The following is a 9,506-nucleotide window of genomic DNA, read 5'->3' as shown; positions in this document are numbered from 1 at the left end:
AGTATCAAACACAATTCCTTAGTATCGTTCTCTCAGGAGTCACCCGAATAGCGTACCAAACATCTGCCAATTTTCGTAAAACTAGTCTTTCAGTCGCTTGCTCTCGCCAGTTCTTTAGTTTATCTTAAATTCTATCATATTTCTCTTTACCGTCAGATATACAATGGTTACTTCCCCCAGCCTTTACTACACACCCCTACAACTTCTCTCACAACGCCTTTGGTGGAATAGAGCAGAGAAAGGATGCGCGCGCCGGTGTGGGAAGGCCAAGCTGCTGGTGGTGGTGAAAGGGCCGAGGGTGAGTCAGTGCGTGTGGTTGGGCTTGTGGAGGTGGTGGTGGTGAGGGGCAGGGGACGCTCTTTGATGGGCACTGTGATCCGCTCGCTCGCCTCTCCGTCGCTCACTCACTAAATACAAGTGTGCCGAAAACGATCTAAATAAACGTTAAAAGAACATGATACTAATCTTAAGTATGAGGCGAGGTTGTGTAATCACGCAGTTGAATATTTGATAACAAAGATAACTAGGTAAAAGAAGTTACTCTGTCACGAAGGAGTTATATACAAACCAACAACAACGAGAATAAACAAAACAATATACACAGTCTGTTCAGAACTATATACATTTATCAATACAAATAATTATTGGTTTTTAACATTCACGCAATTACTGACATTAAGAATATTGTGTGTACAGGCTGACTTCACTCGTGCTACCAACAAGAACTTAGAAACACAAAATTACTGGTACTTGGTAACTAAACTACACAGTGAGCCATCCGCCCATGATAATAATTCACATTATACCAATTACGCCTTACGTACTAAACATCAAATGAATGTATGATGCAACACAACACATACGAAGATGAGATTATCCACCTGAAAAAAAAATAATCCATCTCGTATCCAACATCCAACAGCTGAGACACTGGGTAATGCAGACATAGATAACTGGTATATAGTATAAGTAACTCAGAATTACTTAACAGCTTATGAACAAAAAAAATGGATTATTTTATACCACTTTTTAAATCTACGTACAGTGTGTGTGCATGTATGTATGTATGTATGTATGACTTTATAAAAACACATCCTGATCTGCTGGGTAACACTATTTTGTACAGTGACTGAGAGTACTTGAGATATTTTAAGTCTGTTTTTTATGTAATAGGTTTAAATAACGCCCTCGGTATTATTAACTATGACGGTAATATTATAGTAAGATAGAAAGTGACACAGTGAGAGAGAAAGTGGCATAGTGAGAGAGAAAGTGGCATAATGAGAAAGTGATATAGTATAGGAGTTAACGATAAACTTGTTGCGTAGAAGTGTGTGTGGAGAGGATTCATTCACAAGGCCTTCACTGTGTGGTTCAATATACGTTATAGTCTCTCTCGCTCTCTCCTCTCTCACACACACACACACACACACACACACACACACACACACACACACACTGACATTTTTTTCTGTTCTTGTGTCTCTTTCCGTCTGTCAAATTAATCAGCACAATTAACTCATAAAAAATTCTCTTTTATGGAAAATTGGAACATAAAATAAAAAACAACGAAGGGCAGTTTATGCACAACGCTCCATTCTCTTTGCAATCATGGCTGGACCTGACACATTCTAGCTGGGTTTGTCACGCTCAAAGAATTATACATGACTAAAAAAAAAAAAAAAACATACGGACTTGGGAAATGTTTACGTTGTCATTAATGGAAATAAAAAAAAATCAGCTCTGTAATTAGTATTTAGTTTATGTGTTTGTTTTTGGATGTTAGATAAACCACCACTTTATATATGGGGAGTTGATCTATTGTCTTGTACAGTACACCAGAAAATGAGAATCTATCCGAGGAAGTTTAATGTTTTATGTTCATGTAACTGAGGTAAGGAATGGTGTTCATACTAGGAATAAAAAAAGTGACATGTCAGCGATAAAGGATCCATGATCAAGTGCCTGTCGGTCTGCCTGTAAGGGGGGAGGGGGAGCAAAGAGCTCGATACATCATACCACATAACACGTAATGTCTCAGCCATCCAGCCATTCCTCTTCGCTGATAAACTCATCTCCGAAATGAACTCTGAGGCTCACATAACTGAAGGAGGAAAATTTCACTTCCACACACACACACACACACACACACACACACACACACACACACACACACACTACACAAATAATAATGAGAAATGATCTGGGAGATGCAGAGTCATAAATGGTATGGCGAAAGAGCTGAAAGGGAAATGTCATAAGGCAACGAGACATAGAAGTAGAATTACACAAACAATAATTATTCAAAGGAGGCGAGTAATATTAGTAACACAAGGAACGAACAGAGGTGTGTGTGTGTGTGTGTGTGTGTGTGTGTGTGTGTGTGTGTGTGTGTGTGTGTGTGTGGCAGCAAAGACAAACATCAGAGGACAATGAAATGAAAGAAAATCTAGGGTAGGAATTAAAACGAAATTATTCCTCAATAGAACTGAAGTCCATAAAATACTCTCATATATATATTTTTTACCCAAAGTTCCCGGTACAAAATAAATCCAGCCTTGAGTAGCATAATAAATATAAACTTTGTATGAGGTACGAATGTAATAATGACCATAGTTTATGTTTTGACGTCATAAACTAGTTGACCATGTAAAAAAAAATGGTGATATATTATTCAGTATACAGATGATTAATTACATAGGATAAATGTAATGGAAGCTACTGAATTTAATGCTCACGATTCAATAATAATAATAATAATAATAATAATAATAATAATAATAATAATAATAATAATAATAATAATAACATCTGGTGCTAAAATCGACAATGAAAACGTAATCTGTTTGGGGTTCTCTCACTCAGTCAAAATATTATCCATAAAACGTGTTGGATAATTCTAATGAGTTTACATCAATTAGTTGTTTCAAAATATAACAACAGGATTTTACAGCTAGTTTAATGTTGTCTTTTAGTATATCCGAGTGCTATTAGTTTTCACTTGTTGGGTTTATTTGTTTGTTTGTTTGTGATCGATACAGAATACCACAATTTAATTAATTATTTATTGCCTTAACTCTTTGAAAAATATATTGAATAATTGTTAAGTCGTGATAGTGAACGAGGAAATGAATAGGTTTTGGTTAATGGTAAATTTATTTCTCTGTTAGTTATAGACTGAAGTAGTAAAGATTGTATCACAGACTCAACTCACTTTATATGTACGAAAACCCTCAAGTTATCAAGGTTCAATCTCAGTCTCGTATTGATGGACGTATGTGACTTTAATATGTTTTTTATTAAGCTTCAGGAATATATAATAACTCGGGGTATATAATTAACCACGAGTACAAATTCTAATATTTTATTATAACAAGAGTGGTGAATATTTTATAGACGTATTGAAGTCTAATTATAAGTGGTTTTGTGTGGACACATCTATACAGCAAGAGGTTGAGAGATACAAGAAGTATTTTATGATTGTTTCAAGATAATTCAAAGGAGATATATTTTTTAATCCTGTATATTAATCTACCCTGGAAGACTGGTTTTCTGATACATTGGTGAATACGTGAATAATTAATATCTTAAAAAAGCTCAAAACAACACGAGACTTTACATAATTTAGGGGAATTTTTTATATTCTTTCATGTTTATTTTCATTGTTTATATCATCTAAAAAAATTAATAACGAGGTATTTAATTTATAGATCTATTCTTAGATCGAGAACTGTTTGTCCAAAGGTGTTCTGCGAGCCACTGCACAGAGACACGAGGGAGGTCAAGATTTTAGTCGACAGTTGGATTTAGATCAAAGGCGTGTTCGTGGTTGTTTTTTTAAGATCAGTTACGTGATCTGAGTCGACTGGTGTGTAATTTTCCAACATATCCCGTTTGGAGAGGATCAGCTGGTTTGTGTAAATTAACATACGGCTGAAAAATACATAATAATTGCTTCCCTTCCCACATAAGGAGTTGCTTTAGAGAAACTTTATGATTTCATACATAATAATACATAACACTATAGTTATTATTCCCTCGTAATTATATGCAAAATATACACTTGACACTTCTCTACAATGCTGAAAATTTGATTCGCAAAGCAAGAAACGTTTCCTAAAATAAAAAATAATAATCTTTAATGCTAAGATTATTCATAGATATACATGAATGAAAAAAGTCCACATACCATTTATTCAACCTAAAGAAATCTTAAAAATTTCCGTATACATAAAATATTAACCAAAATTACATTCCTGGGTAAAACTTTTCAAATTTGTTATGAGGGCTTTGTAGGACCTTCCCCGAGGAGGCGTGTCATCTAGGAGTGTCTTTATCTCGGTGTGATTTATATTTTAACCTATGAATTACAAAGTGTGTGTGTGTGTGTGTGTGTGTGTGTGTGTGTGTGTGTGTGTGTGTGTGGATAGATTCTCTTCATACTAAACCTGAGTATATCCAAAGAGAGAGAGAGGTTCTTGTACGCTTGGGTGACCCGTGAGGCATTCAGGTCTTAAAGTATCTAGACATTATCTGCTGAACAAAGCGACCAGAATTATTTATATTAACACTATTACACGGGGGCGGATCATCCAGGTCTGGCTCTCATGTTCCCCGAAAAATAATACAAAAATTTTGTTGTCGTAGTCATAAAGAATATTGTCCAAACCATTATGCAAATTGCTGATGAACGATCGTTTGTGGAATTTTGTCAGAATACATTTTTATCATATACAGTATAACAAATAGTGTTTTAGAATATATTTGTTATTACTTTATTTTTTAAATGTAACTACTACACACTTTGTGATATTAAATTGAATACATCACTTGAGCGAAATTTTTCTCCATGAAGTATAGAGAAAAGAGAGCGAACATCTTTACGATAAAACACACATACACATACACAGTCAAAAATGTAATATTCTTATATCATTAACGTTAAAGGAATAGTGTCGCAGTAAGGTATTTTATTCCTGCTAACTTCAGACGATTTTATTAAGCCGCCCGTAACCTGATAGTGTGGATACAGACGTCATCGACAAAGACTTTATTTAGTATACAAAAACTGTCTGGCACCCAATCACAGCTAAGTGAAGAGGTGTTGCCCCGACCACGAGCCAGAGACCCTCCAAGACAGGAGTCGAGTACTGTTTCCACTCGACCCCCCCCCCCCACACACACACGTCTAAATTAAATACAATTATATGTTTTTGTTATATGATTTTATAATACGGAAAGAAAGAAGATATTTTATACTGTATTTTTCTTTTATCGTCATATATATCTATAATCACTAACTAATATCAAGATAAGAAAATAAAGACAGACGAAAATCAGATAGACTGACATTAAACAAATGCGAACAATACAACTTTGAATTTCATACAACTTTAAGGTTATTCAGTATTGGATATAACTTTGTATCATAACTTTCTTCACTGACGTTAACTTTCATTGCACGCCATTCTGAATTTCGTGTTTGTTGCAATATCTTTCTGTTCTTGTACTTTATAGGTCAATTACATTTATACTGTAATTATGCCAGAGTTTCTTTACCCTCCTTCACTGAGGTTACTTTTCGCATAACGTGTTTCTTAGTTTCGTTTATCCAGTAACTCAAATTTAATACCTTAATTGCTCTTAATATTTTATGCAAACTCATGATTTTTGGACTGTACAATATGACAAAATAGATTTACTCATGTATATTTATGTGTTGATTAAAAATGTAACGTTCTCCTGTGTGTGTGTGTGTGTGTGTGTGTGTGTGTGTGTGTGTGTGTGTATGTGTGTGTGAGGTGTGTTACATATTAATAATACTTTCTATGGTTTTGGGTACAATTAAAATTAGATTAGATGAATGAAAAAAGTAACTATTAACATTTGTAAAGAAGAAAAACACAGCAGGAAATTAACATGAAGGCCAGGTTGTGGAGTAAACAGGATTTCTCTTCAGACATACCCTCGACGCGGTTGACTGAAAGGTAATTTGGACGAGACATCAAACGGAATTGAAATCACTCCCGCGTTAAGATCCCAACAGCTCATCTACCATTAAAGAAACATAGTTAATCTCACACCGCTACCATTACTTTGTTTTCGAGGCAGTAATTAACCAAGCTTATTGATGCATTTTTAAGGCTGCCGCTCATCCTTTTAATAATTTTCACGTAATAACGCGATACATAATTAAATATAAATAACATAGGTGATTAATTATCTTCCCATAATACTATCAAGAAGGAATCAAAATAATATGTAGTTAAACTCAAAATAATTAACTATTCTGTCACTGAATCCTCCAATTAGAATGCAATGATGTGTTCACTGATATGACAATAGAAAAATAATGAAAAGAAATAACACACATAGAGAATTATAACAGATTATCCACCAAGACAATGCTATCTGTTTAAGCCTCTCCTCTCTCTTCCTCACCCCCCCCCATACCCCTCGTCTACCCGTCCCACCTCCTCCTCCTCGTCGCCCCCCCCCCCTTGCTAAAACACAAATACACCAAGAATTTGTTTTATTTTCAACTCCGCTTTAGCAATATTTTTTTCTTCATTTAATTAAACTATTTTCTTAAATGTATTCGATAGAAATATGCTAAGAAATACTTGATATATGAAAAAATTTATATGGGAGAAGTTATATTTTCTACTATTGCTATAACTATGAACAGTATATAAGAAAATGCGCTATTTGTTATGAGCACTACGACACTTCCCATCAAATATTCGTTAAATACAATTAAATTCACTCAAGTACGTATCTCATGAACACAATACCAAACAAATGCATAAGATAATCATTATATACGTTTGGATATAATATCTTGTTAAATAATAATAAATCATTAATTGCATGAATACATTATTTTAGAGAACACTATTAAACCTGTGTTATAATCCTTTGAATATAATTTACTATATCCGTGAGTACGATGACATTGTACCTGGGAAATAAATCGTTATCAAAGGGTTAAACGCACTATAAATAAATAAATAAAACACAGCTTCACCACAACTACGATGCCTCAGTGTTACTCAGCTAAAACTGTTTGTATAGAAGGTTTGTTTCAGCCGAGATGAATTAAAATTTTTGCCTCTACTGTAATATAACACTGACATACAGCTTCTTTACAGATACAAAATACATAATAACAAATATCACTGCTTCAGAACATATAACACAACATCGTCACAGCTACAGTACACCTACATACCGTCTGTACTCTAACTAAAATACAAAACTCTGAAAATTTCGGGAGTTTCTACACTTGCTTTACCCAACACTAAAAATATATATCATATAATAAATTGTTGTTTTTATGATTGGTACAGTGTTCATTTATTTATGTATTCAATTAAAATTAATTCAAAACAATCAACAGGCAGGAAATGATGTATATGTTAATACTATTTTTGTGATATAAACAGTTTATTTAAAATAATTTATATTTATCTTTTGAATATTCCAGACACGACGAACCAGAGATATATTTTCCTTAATACTTAATTATTGATGACTAACTTTAAAGACAAGTTGTATAAGTGCAGAAATAGTTTTTACATCAACGACTCGAAACAATTAATTTATCCGAACTCTTGTTTGCGTGTGTGTGTGTGTGTGTAGAAAAGTAGGCAGTAGCTGGGCAGATAGATAAGTAGACAGACTGATAGATAACTGACCAGGTATAGATAGATGTGCAAATAGGACGGTAGATGGACAAGTAGTTAGGTACGTAACTATGCATCTCACCAACATATCTAAAAAAAATCTTTACTGATATAAATAAAACAACACATGTACGAGAGAGTAACATGGAATACACTGATAAAATCTATATTACAACTGAATTAATGTAAAGGTCACAGACTTAAGAGCCGTCTGTGGCAGTACTTGTAGTTGTTACTGTTATGAGACGCAAACTATTTGTAATAACCTAAAGAACATTTATAATAACACGTTGAAGATTCCAATATAATTTACATAAAAATATTAAACTTTGTCTATTGTTCACCTAACACTAAAATTTCTAATACATGAAGATTAGTCACAGGTGATGATACTACTGTTCAATATGTGAATTATACAGACAATAGCTCCTCTGAGACTTTCATTCAGGTTTAGTTTAATATTCTATTAAAGTTGTTGGCCTAAAAGGTTGCAACACACTTTGAAATATATTTGTGAAACTTGGCGCGTGTGCCAGTGCCGTGCGGTGTAAAAATATTTCTCAGGCAATCATCTCGTGAAAAAAAAATGCGGCCTGATAACACGTCAGACTGATATTTTTCTCTCTTTTTAGTCTGTTGACGGCACCGTGAACTGTATCGTTCTGGAGTAATATTACCCAAAATAATTACCTTACGCAGGAGGTATAATGAATTTCAAAGTGACACTGATAATGTTGCAGTTTTCAACACCATTTATATCTTAATGGCATTATTATCAATCTCTTCACGTCCCTATGTGAGTTGTAGAAAATATCACTTTTAACATTGTAAATAATTTCTTAACAGTTGGGAAAGAAAAATTACCCTTATATATTTGGGAAGTTTTGAGAATATTTTATGGATCAAAATATTTACGTCTCATTGTTAACAAAATCTCTCTCTCTCTCTCTCTCTCTCTCTCTCTCTCTCCTGATGACCTTACCATTACCACATAACTATAAAATAAAGACATTTACGGCAACCTTTCGTTATGATTTTTTCTCAATTTTACGGAATATTTATATAAATATAAACATCATTAGCCTAATTGAAAGGGACGACATGTTCTCATCATTTGGAAGGTCAATAACTAAAAAACAAATTGGGAAATGCACAGAGAGAGAGAGAGAGAGAGAGAGAGAGAGAGAGAGAGAGAGAGAGAGAGAGAGAGAGAGAGAGAGAGAGAGAGAGAGAATTTAAACATGACGTATTCTCACCCAGACGAATACAGGAACACACGTACACTCAAACACACAGACAGACGGACAAACACATGCAGACACATCCAGGTAGACGCTTCCACACGCAAACAACTAGAGGCAGATATGAACATGAATACAAATATGTACTTTATATATAAACGCATATATACACACACAAAAAAAATACACATTTGACTCACTTTACATGCAAAAAATACCTTTACTTTCACATGACTTCTTTGCTTTTTTATAATAAAGATTCTCATTAAACGCAATAATTTACATTCTAAAGTTTAATTAATTCCAACATTTTGTTTTTCAGCTAGTCGTGAATTTCTCTCTTTTTTAAGTGGGTTTTAATAAATATCTTTGTCTCATGGTCAGAGAATATATGTTTACATCAGGTATTAGTTCTTTTACTAACTTGTGGAACCGTGACGTACTGCACTGTGTAGATGTTTGTCACACTGTTAGTTGATCAAGTCGTTCAGATCACGTAATAACATGTGAAGTGGTCCAGCCAAAAGAGGTCATGTGATTAATGAGGAGAGTGAAGAGAGAGTCACTCATGATCTTCACG

At 33.9% G+C, this 9,506-nt stretch overlaps 1 protein-coding gene across 5 annotated transcripts in view; it reads left to right on the top strand.

Moving 5' to 3' along the window:
• The first annotated feature begins 312 nt into the window (after window positions 1-312).
• Window positions 313-9,506, top strand: part of LOC121864550 — a 63,864-nt gene continuing 54,670 nt past the window's right edge. For 3 of the 5 annotated variants that reach the window (XR_006088615.1, XM_042363640.1, XM_042363623.1), the window contains exon 1: window positions 313-470. The gene's annotated coding sequence lies outside the window, so the exon portion shown is untranslated. The other 2 variants (XM_042363629.1, XM_042363635.1) reach the window with 2 other exon arrangements.

Source organism: Homarus americanus, unplaced genomic scaffold, assembly GCF_018991925.1.
Source record: "Homarus americanus isolate GMGI-L3 unplaced genomic scaffold, GMGI_Hamer_2.0 scaffold59578, whole genome shotgun sequence".
Taxonomy (NCBI): Eukaryota; Metazoa; Arthropoda; class Malacostraca; order Decapoda; family Nephropidae; genus Homarus; species Homarus americanus.
Note: the sequence above shows the minus strand (reverse complement) of the source record. Positions and strands in the feature narration are given on the sequence as shown.